Source organism: Perognathus longimembris, chromosome 15 (assembly GCF_023159225.1).
Source record: "Perognathus longimembris pacificus isolate PPM17 chromosome 15, ASM2315922v1, whole genome shotgun sequence".
Taxonomy (NCBI): Eukaryota; Metazoa; Chordata; class Mammalia; order Rodentia; family Heteromyidae; genus Perognathus; species Perognathus longimembris.
Window position 1 is genome coordinate 56,756,586 of NC_063175.1, and position 13,245 is coordinate 56,769,830.

The 13,245-nt window shown below is 45.0% G+C and overlaps 1 protein-coding gene across 1 annotated transcript in view; it reads left to right on the plus strand.

Annotated features, from left to right (window-relative positions):
• Znf407 (zinc finger protein 407) overlaps positions 1–13,245 on the plus strand; it is a 368,981-nt gene that overhangs the window by 304,986 nt on the left and 50,750 nt on the right.

The following is a 13,245-nucleotide window of genomic DNA, read 5'->3' on the forward strand; positions in this document are numbered from 1 at the left end:
AATTTATTTGTGAAGCCATGCAGCTCAGAGTCCTCCATAAAGTTACCATGGCCATCTTATAAGTACTTCTGCATGAACCACATTATCGGGGTGCAGGGTCTTAAAATATCGCATGTTCTATTTTAACCTAGTTTAACTTCTAGACTATTGGCGATTTTTAGAACTATGTAATGTTAAACATTGTGGCACCAATGAAACTTAAGAGAACTGCAGGTTTAATAGCAATTAGACAAAATTTTATTCTTAAGGTAAGTAATCATTTTCAGTAAAGAGATGAGTCATGAATGGTAATTTCTCTATTTAAAATGGGGTACTATCATTATAGCATATGCATATATTTTTTTTAATCAATAAGTATTCAATATTGGTCACTAAATTTAAAATGACTATTCTTTAATGCTTCCTGAAATATATCTTTACCTTAATGGGCTTTCTATAGATATTATGAAATAAGTTCCGTTTTATGTTCAGCAATTTCTCCAGCATTTGTGAGGCCACTAAATCTCCATTAGTTGCCTTTGCTACTTTACTTTATCTGTTTCACCTACTTAAGCTCTCAGGTGTGTTCGGGACTCCATTTTCTTCGCCTTCGATCTAGGCCACTACCGTCAGAAGTTCTCTGACTCTGGTTAGTCTTTTCTCACGATTTTGAGAGGGGAGGAAAGATCTAAAGCTCATGTTGTTGTTGTTGTTGTTGTTGTCATACAAACATCTGAGCTTAGAGTGCTAGTAAGGATGGGTGGGCGGGGGAAGGGAGTAATAGGACTTCTGACTTCCTTACCCTGAACTGCCACACAATACTTACTCTAGCAGTACCTATTTCTTAATACCATGTCTAAGAGATAGAGGAGGTCGATTCATTTGTCCTGCAAGCACATACTGAGCCCTCAGCCAAAAGGCTAAGAAACAGCCCTAGAACCTTCTTGACCTGTGAAGATTATCTTCTAGCAGAGAGAGACAGCCGAAAGTAAAGGAACATCCAGGGAACATTGTACTATTGGTAAAGCCAAGGCACTAGCCAGGAGATGGTCCTGAGTGAAACGTGCAGTGTGCAGTTGGGAAGTACTGTGGGCCTGGTCAGAGCAGAACATGCGAGCAAAAAGTTGAAGGAGATGAGAGATGGCATGAGAGTGTCCATGCAGAGAGAAGAGTGAGTTTTAAGACACCAGTGTGACTGGGCTAGACTGAGAGGAGGGGTCCCCACTATTAACACAGCAAGCTGAGGATTCATGTGGAAAAGCTTTATTATGTCCAGAAACACTGTGAGAGTAGCACACGGCAGAACGTTAGACTTCTACCAGACCCCTTCATGGGGTCTGGAAAAGAGCTTTATTTTTCTTTATTAAATCAGAAAAGTGAGCCATATATAAAGGACAAGGCTAGTTATTCTTTATTCAACCCACTGAATAGTTATTACATACAGTGTCATACACAAGATATTTTGTTGTGCACACAAATACACAAAACATTTCACTGTGTTTGTAACATGTTTATCTAAGCAAATAAAGATTCAGCAGTTGAGGTGACATTCCTCCAGTCCTCATGAAGGAAGAAGCTTGTAGATTTCATGTAACTTTTCCTCCCTCCCTTAAAAAGCAACTAAAATACTAGGTAGAATATGTGAAGCTGCTGTTCTAAGATGTTGGACCGTGGTTGTGCAAGACTATGACTGCTAGGAGAAGGGAAGCAGGTTTACCTACAGTCGTGCCACTTTCTTCTGGTGGCAAGTTTAGTACCACAGTTGAGCTTGAGGTGTGAAAGAGCCTGAAGTAGCTGGATTTTCCAAATAGGAATCTACAGGAGCTACTGAGATCTGCTAGGCTATCCTGGTGGCTTTCTCATACAAAGGTGACAAATCCAGGAGGACAGAAAGAACAAAGGTGCTGGGGGCATCAGCTCCAGAGCATGCACCAAATTAGCATCATTCAAGCTCCTGCCAACCAGGTGGGAGAATATTCTGACTCAGGCTGTCTGCAGAGAGCCCGGAAGCACTGTGCTACAAACCTCAGAGAATCAAATGGATATGGTTGTGGTCAAAATAAATCCCAGCTCTTTTGAGTAAAGGCAGAAGTGTTCAACATCATGTCTTTATGGTATCTATCATCTAAAAAGAAGTTGCCCCACATCCATAGAAGTATCTAATATGACCCATAGTGGGGGAGATCATTGATTAATAAGCAAGAAAGCATAAAGGTGATGAAGTTAGTACCTGTTTATTAATATGTTCAATACTCAAAGCAAATAATAAAAGATGAAAAATATGAAGAGGACAGTTGGAACTTCTAACACTGAAAAATGTAGCATGAAATGAAAAAAATATTCTGATTTTCTTAATAAGATATTAAGTGTTCTACTATAGTGAACTTGAAGACTGATAAAAATTGTGCAAACCGGAGCTAAGAGAAGACAAGACGGAATGACAGACGGAGGGAAGGGAGTGGGGAAGGTATAGCAAGGCGAAAGTGAGAGGGGTCATGCTTCCTGACTTCGTGACATACAGGAAAGCTGTAAGAGTAAAACAAAGCAGGCAAGTTTGGGTATAGAAGGCGAAACAAACGCACCTTTGTAAGTTACTGATTTTTCTATGAAGTACCAAAGGCAAAATGGTGCTGGACTATTTAGATATCCAGATAGAAAACAACTGATCAACGAGCTTGACCTCTTGCTATTCACAAAATGTATTAACTTGAAATGGCTTGTAGAAATAAGTGTAAAATCTAGTTCTATAAAAATACTCATAACACAGGGGAGGGCTGCTCCAACCCTGGTCTAAGCCACAACTGCTTTGCCAGAACATACATAGCTCAAACCACAAAAGAAAACATTATTTGCATTTCATCAAAATGGATAGCTTCTGCTCTTCAAAAACCCCTATTTTAAAAAATGACAAGTCCTCAAGTAGTAAAAGTTACTTGCTACAATATGTATCTGAAAAAAAGACTTAAATGCAACATGTACAGAGTACAAAGTACAACTCAGTTTTAGGAAAAGAACAAATACAAAGGGTGCATGACATATTCATGTGACCATGAAACACAAGTCATGATGCTCTACATTCCAGCCATTAGGGAGATGCGGATTAAACCCACGCGGCGTGCTCCTTCCTGTGCACACCCCCCCTCTCCCCCAGGACAACTGAAATTAAAAAGACCGAGAATGCCAAGTATCAGTGAGGATGGACAGCATCTGGAATTGTCATGCGTTGCTGGTGGCAGTGTCAGATGGAACGGCCAGTTTGGAAAGCAGGTTAGCAGCTTCTCACAAAATTAAACACATACTTAGCACGGATTCCATCCCTAGGAATTCACCTAAAAGCAATGAAAGTATATGTCCATACAAAGACACATAGATGTTTTCAGTAGTTCTTTTCATCTTAGCCAGAACCTAAAACTTATCACTGTTGAGATGAGTGGACAAAATACCTTTAATGTTACCCTGCTATATAAATGAACTTACTGAGACATACCATAAAATAGAAGACATGCAAAAACATGCTGAACAAATGCAGCCAGACAAAGCTCATCTATAAGATATGATTCCACTTGTTCTCTGCGCTAGAATGGGCAGCCCTGATCTGTAGGACACAAGCACATCTGGACTTTCTGGGGCTGAAGTGGGAGACAGTTTTTGGAGTTGATGGAATTATTCTATGCCTTAACTCATGGTAGTGATTAAAAGGATACATGTATTTGTCAAAACTTCTTGAACATACACTTAGAGTATGTCCAATTATTAGTCTACAGTTACACTTGAGTAAAGCCAGTGTGAAAAAATCTGAAGAGTGAAATAGGAAATCCTCGGCAGGTATCAGAGAGCAGCGCTCCCTAGTCAGGAGAGCTCTTTGGAAAAATGTGCTGGAGCTGCACTTTAAAAGGTTGAAATGGGTGAAAAATGCTTTGTAGGAGTCAGATGCAGAAAAACAATTAAAATCAGATCAAGTCACTTTTAGGATCATTTTCAATGACAGGCACATGAAAGAGATTTAGCAGTGCACCACTGAAAGCAGTGGATTTAGCTGTGATCTGGTCCTGAATCTTCTCCTTCTTTACCGTGTCATCTTAAATTCTACCACCCTGATCACTCTTCAGTAGCTGTGTTATAGAAAACCTATGTGCATAGGAAGCTTGCAGCACTATATTTATAGGAAAAGATACCAGCCCCACAGCTTGCTTTCATAAAAATAGAAATATTATGTGCATATATAGAAAGAGTACATAAAGATATATTACAAACCATTAACAGTGAAGAGAAGTAAGATGAAAATATGAAAGTTCTCTGTACTTCCTTACAAACTCAATTTGCAATTCTTTCTCTTTTTTTCTTTTTTTTTTTTTGCCAGTCCTGGGGCTTGAACTCAGGGCCTGAGCAGTGTCCCTGGCTTCTTTTTCTCAAGGCTACCACTTGAGCCACAGCACCGCTTCTGGCTTTTCCTATATATGTTGTGCTGAGGAATCGAACCCAGGGCTTCATGCATTCAAGGCAAGCGCTCTACCGCTAAGCCACATTCTCAGCCTGCAATTACTTCTAATTAAAAGGTTATCATGAATGAAAAAAAAAATCAAAAACCAAGTTGTGTTGCGGTTCTACTTGCAGAAAAGCAGCAGAGTTACTGAGGGGGGGAAATGCCTACACGCCACCACAGTGGTCAGCAGAGTCCTCTCAGAACGGGCGGGTCAGGAACTGTGCCGTGGTGTCCTGTGTGCTGAGTCCCGGCGGGCTCTGGGCAGAGCGCCGAGGGGGCGGAGACGGTCACTGCGTCCCCCCACGGCCCGTGCGCACGCTGGGCCTTCCATGTGTCCCGGGGGTGTGGCGCACGGTGGCCTCCCGTCCTGCCACGAGGCCCTTGTCCATGAAGTGTTGGGGCGTTGAGGACCTGGGAAGGGAAGAGACGCCCCAGAGGAGCCCTGGACGAGCAACCCTTGGCAGATGGCTTCCGTGCGTCATGAAGGCGCAAGTGTTTATTACTCGTTTATCAACTCCTTCCCAGCTTGGAAACCATGCAATGTCCAGAGTCGGTGTGCAGGTGTACAGAGGTGTCTAGAGTTGGGTTTCTCTTGTTGTTTGTTTTAAGAACTGTTAAAACTCTTACTCTGCTTTCTTTCCTTTAAAGTGAAAAGAGTAAGACCCTCACTTCTTGCATATTTATATTTTATTACTTGACTATTTCTTTTTTATTTTTTGCATTATTGGGGATTGGGTCCAGGCCCTCGTATCTATTAGGCGATATCTGCCATTTGATCCATTCTTTTAGCTCCCTAACTTAAAATTTTGCCTTGGTTTTTAGTCAATCTCATTACTTCCTTTGCCAAGAGTGCCTTTGAGCCTCCCCCTCTGTCTCCTGAGTAGCTGGAATTACAGGCAGCACCACTGTGCCTAGCTTATTAATTGGATATTTCTTAAAAGACAACTGATCCTTGCAAAATTACAGAATTTTAAGGAGGGCATAGCTTGGTGGTAGGGGAGTGAAGGGAGAGATGTGGAAGGAAGGCAGATTTCCACAGTCTGGCTGGATAAAGTACATTTGAAGTTAGCAGGACCTGTAGGTTTTGAAATCATAGGTGCTTCAAAGCCGTCTGGGGAGAATGCCACGGGAAAGGATTCCAGGGTCATGCTCCACATGCCCATCCGGGTTTGCAACTCAGACCAGATCAGTCGTTGGAGCCAGTCATGCGGAGACCCATTCAATAGAAAGCACACAGGAGTTAGGCAAGTGGAGAAACATGAGTAAGGAAGGATCCTTAGTGGAAACTATCCATTGCTTCACCTGGGGTGCCTCAGGTAACTCTTGGATGGTCTTCCTGTCTTACTCCACATGTGGTTATTTCTGTTTTCCATCAGTTTTTCCTAAATTAAAGTTTCCTGGCTTCTGTGTTCTTTTTGCAAGAAGTCCGGGAGAGAGTGGGGAGGGAATTGCCAACTGTGCAGGCTTCCTCTTGATGGCTGCTTGTGCCTAGGTCTCCTGCCAGGTTGACCTGGAGCTGAGATTACCTCTGTGCCCATCTCCTTCTGCCCTCTCTTCTTTCTGCCTCTCTCTGCCTTTTTTCTTCTTAAAGTCTTGGGGCTTAGACTCGGGGCCCAGGTGCTGTCCCTGAGCTCTTCTGCTCAAGGCTAGCGCTCTGCCACTTTGAGCCACAGCTCCACTTCCAGTTTTCTGGTGATTCTTTGGAGATAAGCGTCTCGTGGACTTTCCTGGCCTGGGCTTGCTTGGAACAGCAGTCCTCAGATGTCAGCCTCTCGAGTAGCTAGGGTTACAGGCCCGAGCCAGCCGCACCCACCTCTTTGTTAGAGAAGAGAAATTAGTGTGCATTATCCTGATTGAGCAGTTGTGCTCTTTGTGTTAATCTTGAGATGCACACCTAAGAATTAATTTTTTAAAGATTAAGATTATAAATCTCTTTGTTCCTAATATATTAATATTATGTTTTTAACTACCAGGACATGAATAGTTAATGGTATGTAAGAACTTTCAAAGTGAATTCTTTTGAAATAACCACCCCAAGATAAATTTAGTACTAAAGATCCTATTTAGAAAAATACTTTGGTCTATTTTTAAAGATAATTTTATTTTGTATTACCTTATGGTAGTTGCAGATCGGTTTATGAGAACAGGGCGTCCCAGTCTGTGTCACCTGCCAGCACCCCGTCTAGCCCATCCTCTCCCGCCTTAGGTGTCCTGCTGGTGCCCACTTTGGATACTATGTCCAGCACGAATGCCTACAAGTTCCCTGGTGTTAGCCTTCTGTTTCTTGTCTGCTTAAAGTTTCTTTCGTAAAGTGTTCCTTCTGGGGAAAGCAGGCCAGAATCAACATGGTGCTCCTGACCTCGAGGTAAATACGCAAGCACATTTGAGGGGCTGGAGGACACAAGGCTCGGTGAGTCACCTTTCAGGAGTTGAAGAACACTCATCACTTCTTACAGCCGTAGAAGTGATGGATCACTGGTACGTAGAGGAAGTGGTTTATCTATGTTGTCCTGAGCATTCCGGGTGTTTTAAAATTTATTCAGAAAGAGGCAACTACTTCAGGATGCTACCAGAAATTAGCTTTTAATAGTCTCAGCTGTACAGAAGTCAGGTGCTCTGATTTCATTATTCACCTTCGTATACAAGGAGAGAATCACTTGGAAAATGATTCTTTTACTATGGGATTTAAAATTAGGTTACTACTTCGGTTGATGAAGAAATTGTGAGCCTCTGAATGGACATTCGACACTTTAGATTAGAAAGAGGGAAGGAGAGTAATGAGTCCTATTTCTAAATGAATTTAAAAAGCAATCTGATTTTAGCTCTTGCAAGGCAGAGAAAATAAAATAAAAACTATCTTACTTTATTTACTAACCAATGAATTGAATTGTCTGCCTTTTATTACAGATATAAAGTAAAGACTATGAAGAGACAATCATTTTTGCAGCTATCAGACTTTCAGTAACATATCTCTCGTGGTTTAAATAACAGATAGTTTAAGTGTTTTTCCATTACCTTTGTGTAAATGAAAAATGCATAAAATATTTTAACAAGGGAAAGTAATCCAAGGAGATTGTTATTTTGTGTTACAAATTAGGTTATTTCTGTCATAAAATTAAAGGGAAAAAAAATCAACGTTAGGACATTCCAGCTTAATATCATTTACCAGAAGGAACGTGGCCCGGATTTAATGAGCTAGCGGGTCACCTGGATCCAGCTGTTTCCGACCAGCGTTAGGAAACAGAATGCGGCAAGCAGTGGGAGGTGAGCGTTATTACAAGCTCACAAGGACTTACAGCATCGACTTCTGCTGGAAGGAATTAATTTAGATTATCAATTTATAACCAGCTGCAAGAACCCCATCCACTCCACCACTCAGTGAATGATGGGGTTCGGGCCTGTGAGGGCCTCCCAGTTAGGGACCTCCGGACGCCCGCAGCCAGCGCACGCCCGGCAGCTGTCCTGATGAGTCAGGCTGCTGGGGGGCGGGCTGGGGGAGCAGAAGGTTTGCTTAGGTGTCTCACAGAGGTAGAAAGCAGACAAAACTGAGCGAGCCAGAAGATAACAAAAGGTAACGGGAACAAAATCCAAACAAAGAGTCAAGCCTAGGAACCTGGAATGCTTCCCACCCCCCCACCCCCCCCGCGGGACCCCTTTGATCCCATGGAAAGGTCACTTTGACCATGCCAACTGACAAATGGTTTGCAGTTAATGAAAATTTAGTGTTTTAGGTCATTGTTTAATTTGTTCTCAGTGCCATTCAGTTGTCTTTTCCCCTCCTTAGCCTTTGGGGCATCATTTGTTACTATCATAGCTACCATGCGGGATGTGTTTCTAAAGAAGCATGTATCTAAAGTTCCCCCCAATCTAGAGTCCCCCCAATCACTGCCTGGAAAGCCGCGTGCCAGCCTTCTCATAGGAAAGTTTTCCATTTTTGAATCCTTACAGTGAATTATAGCAGTAAACTTGAGTCTCCTAAAGGTGGTTAATAATCCAAAAGAAACTGGTTTCTGTACCTGCTACGGAGGGAAAGCTCAGATTTATGTGAGCAGGGATCACTTGGGCAACACACCTTAGGTGATTATTCATGAGGACTGCTTTTCAAGGACATGGTCACTTTAATTGAGTGCAGCTTTCATTCTCGGTGGAGTTGTGACGCTGTGTGATGCAGGAGATAGACTCGAGTCAGAGAGAGTGAAGCCGAGCCCGCGGACAGCTTGGGCTTCTGTGGCTCACACCGCGCAGCTTGTGATCTCCCCTGAGCACTGCGCGTGGAATAATAGGCAGTCATAGAAAAGAATCGGAAAGTTCTTTGCGTGCTGATATGGATTGGTATCCGTACTTCAGTGAATAAAAAAAGCAAAATGAAGATTCATACGTGGGACGTTCTAGGCTTTGAGTTAAAAGGCAAGATAGAGTAGTATATGCGTATCTGTTTTAGCCGCATTGTATCTCTCCGATGGTCGACAAGGAACTAGCCCGTCAGGTTTGCTCTGAGAAGGGAACGTGGCATCTGTGACATGGATTGGTGCGGGAGTCTTACTTGATGCCGTTTTCTACCTTTGGAATTTGAGCCAGGTAAAAATATTTCCTGCTCCAAAAAGTGACGCGGCAAGGTGTACGCCTAGCTCAGAAGATTTTTCTGAGGGCACAAAGAGAAAATGGTGGGAAGTGTTTTGCATTTTGTAAAGATATCACTGCAAAGCTATTCAGCTGTCAGCACTGATTCTGTTGTTACAAAAGCGAGATGGTTGTATTGTTGAGGTAGGTTCTTCCTTCTTGATCCTCTCCAAGCACCTTCTGCTTCTTTAAGTTCAGAGCACTATGATCTAAAGTAAAAGCTGTGCATGTGTCAAAGTTGGGGTGAGATGATATCCCCTGAAGGATATCTTCAGATGACTAAAGCAATAGCTGTACTAAGAAACACCTCTTTTCGCTTAGCTTGGCAAAGAACCTCTGTGTCCACTCTCATTGCTGCTCTTTTTTCTACATTAGAATGCCATCTATCCTACGACTGCAAATATTGTTGCCCTGACTAAATCATAATTAGTATTTTCCCACCTACTTTTCGTCCAGCCTTCTATCAAGAGTATTATAAAACATACCTGAGTATGGATTGATGGTGCTTCAGCTGGGAAGGTGGTACGTGTGTTCACGCATCGTGTCTCTTCAGCATCCTCCGTGTCCATCGTGAGGCCCGCCAGCCCGGGAGCTGGCAGGGCAGAGCCTCCCTGCCTCTAGCACAGCGCCAGCACAGGGCGGGGAGGAGGGTGGAGAGTAGCTTCCTCTACTACTAAGATGAACTTCCGGGTCGGTCCTGGAGGGGGAGCTGGAGGTAGGATACATTTTGAGTCAGAAAGTTACATGGTTGATGGATGTTGGGTATGGGGAGAAGACCTATTTTTTCTACCTCTTCTTTTCTTTAGTCACACTCGATTGTTAGATAGCAGTTACACCCTCTTTGGGGAATGAATACTTTTTTAGGTTAAGTTGGAGGGAGAAATACCTGATGTTCAGGTGCTGAAGAGTATTGAAGTACTGTGTGAATAATGAATACAGAAGTGATGAGGAAAGGAATACATTTACCACAACACACATAACCGGATCATCCCTCCAAAATTGTCTGAAGTGTAAACTGACCTCCCTCCCTGACTTTCTGTCAATCCGCATGTGAAAAGCGTGGGAGGTCTTTTTGGGCCCTGTACTGCAGGCTCCCCAGATGAGTCAAATAAAAATAGAGAATATCCTGCTCAGGCTGAGCTTCGGACAAACAACAAATAGTTATTTAATATAACACTGTCTCAAAATTTGAGGTATGTGTTGTCTGAAAGTCAGCTTGAAGACGTTCAGGAGCATCCAGCCCTGTGTCTGGTCGCCCAGTGCCCGCCGTCATGTCTCCTTCCCGTCTGCGGAAAGCATGCCCGGAGAGAGCCGCCGCGGTGGAGAGCTCAGACTTGACGGGCAGATTTGGAACCATGGAGCCTCGAGGAGAGATTGAAATACGGTGGGTTCCGTCGCTGCTGAATCAGTCCTGAGAGCAGGGCTCTCCCACAGCGGTTTCCCTGTCATTTGGCAATGTCTGGAGACGTGGTGGCCGTCACAGTGAGAGAAGGCTGTGAGCACCAAGTGGACGGAGGGCAGGTGCGCCACTAACCTCCTACAGTGCGTGGGACAGCCCTCGTCACAGAGCAGACCTCATCCCCAACCGCCAGTGCCCGGGTGACAAACGCTGGCCTGAACTGATAGGGAGAACGTGGAGAATCATCCGCGCCAGACATGCAGTTGGATTTAGATCTCAACTTACTTCTGTGCGCGTCCGTTCCCTCCGGTAGGGAGTTCTGAGGTGAAAGAGGTCACCTTGGTGCTGCGGCAAGCGCTCGTCCCGCAGGCAGAAGATAGGAGGTCTGATCTGGACCTAGGGGGTACGGGACACACACAGTCCAGGTACGGAGAGGAGCGGAGCCCGCGGGCCAGGCCTTGGGAACCCCGCCAGGATGGTTCCCGAGCACCCCTGTGTGCGCGCGGGGCCTCGGGGCGCCAGGGAACGCAACCGCACCATCCAGAGCCAGCTTCTCCCACCTCTCGGCGGACAGCTCCGCGCTCGCTGCATGTGCTTCTCCATGCAAAGTGGCTCTCCCTGGTGCGGTCTTCTCTGCCATCCGGGCTGCCTCGCCCTTCACGGTCCAACCCGTATCGTTCACACTACCTGCCGCACAGGGTGGGGACCTTGGGTGACTCCTGTGCGTCCCTTTGCCCCTTTGCTTAGAGAGAGGCCAGCCATCTCACCCCCTCCGCCTCCCAGGCTGTCTTGCTTATTAAATGGAATAACAAATGAAAATGATTAGTAAACAGAACTCAGTAACCCTGTTTTTCTGAAGGGGACTTGTTAGACATCTTGTCGGAAATTCAGTGTTTGTAGCCTAACCCAAATGACTTTATCCACAGCCTGCTTTGTTCTTGTAACATAGCCTCCAAATTCTGCTTTATTTCTGAAAATAGAAATAAACAGGCGCCCACTGTAAACAATGCAAACTCAATATTTTTACAGAAGTAAGTCTTTCCTAGCTGAAATACATTTTAGTTATTTCAAGTAATTATTTTGAAAGCCTGAAAGTATGTGTGTGTGTGTGTGTGTGTGTGTGTGTGTGTGTGTGTGTGTGTGTGTGGCCAGCGTGGGACTGTCTGCTAGATAGCTCTATTGCCCTCTTCCGCTCATAGAGTCTATCCTGTTAATGGAGAGGAATTCTTTGTAACTCTTGGACAGGTTCTTGTCACCTTGCTACATTTCTGTGCAGTGTCTAGACTGTACTTCATAAAGTCCTTAGAAGTGAATTTTACAGTGTAGTCGCTTCTCCCATTTCCCCTTTGCTGTTACATTCCTCATCCCGTGGGTACAGAAAGAGTGGATGTGTATCCTGTTTAACTTCTCTGAGTTGAATTTAAGCATTCCTGGGAAGCCAGTTAGAAATCCTCACTGAGATGGCCCCTGGCGGGCCACTGAGGGCCAGCCACTCCCTGGACCTGGGCGAGGCCCCGCACCCCTGGCCCGTACCTGGGGACCTGGGGATCTGGCAGTGGCTCGCGCCCCCGCTCCCCCAAAGGCTTGATTCCAGAACAGAACCCACAGGAGCGCTCTAAAGCCAGGGAGCCAAACGCCCAAGCATGCACTTCCTGAGTGCTGAGAACGCTGTCGCTCACGCTGCGCACACACTCGGCACCACCGAGGCAGAGCCTCTGGAGACTTGCTCTCCATGTGGGGTTCGATCACTCCAAGCACATGTTGCTCATGATGCCCTCGTAGTCCCGAGTGAAACTGCAGAGAAACACACTTCCTCGGGGAGCTGGGGCCTCTCTGCAAAAGTACTTTGGCTTTGCCTGTGTCCAGCCAATTTCCAGACCAGTTTGGGATAGAAGATGGTGGCTTCCATCATCCAGAGCCAGAAAGCAGGACTGCAGTTCCCTGTTGCTGCAAGTTATCTCCGAGTCCTACTTAGTTTCCTTGGGGGAAAGTGAACGCAGCAAGGAGGAGCCGCTTCGCTGACATGGACACCGCGATGCGGTGCTGTGTTCCGCGCTTCTCCGTGGGAGGAAATGCCTTCATCGCCAAGCAGATTCCCCCCGTGAGGCCTTCACCAGCCCACCTCACTGCGCGCCACCAGAGAGGAGCGGTTGTCATGATGTTTGCTAAAACAAACACTTGATTTTGTGTGCAACATGCAAGATGAAATACCGTCTATTATTTTTGTTACACTTCAGCCCTAATCAACTGTAATTTTTCAAGCCTATGTTTCCTGTTGGCCTGGCAAAGGCCGTGGGTCCAGTGCTGGGCACCTTGACTGGACCCCCCGGCGAAGGCCCGTCTGGCCACTCGGGGCGGCTGCGCACCCCGCGACCTCACACTCCTACGGCCGCTATCACAGCGTCCCCGTTATTGATAGGAGTAGAGATATTGACAGTCTGTGCTTGGAAGGAAAATAGGAGTTTGATATGACATATTGTGTGTCTCAGCAAGACTCATAAATAATTTTGACAAGTTTTTGTATGCATGGGAAAGTCCTTGATTCAGCCTCCCATAAAAATAAACTTCTATTATGGAATGTATTTGTCAAGTGGCTTCTTGATGGATGGAGCCGCGTTTACCCCTTGGCAGTTCGATGAGTTTTAGATGCACAGCTTACCAGGGAGGATTTACGGGCAGCACAGAAATAATTATTCAGCATGAAATGCATAATTCCTGTACCTGAATTTTCATTTTTTATTATATTTCATTTCTGTTGCATTTC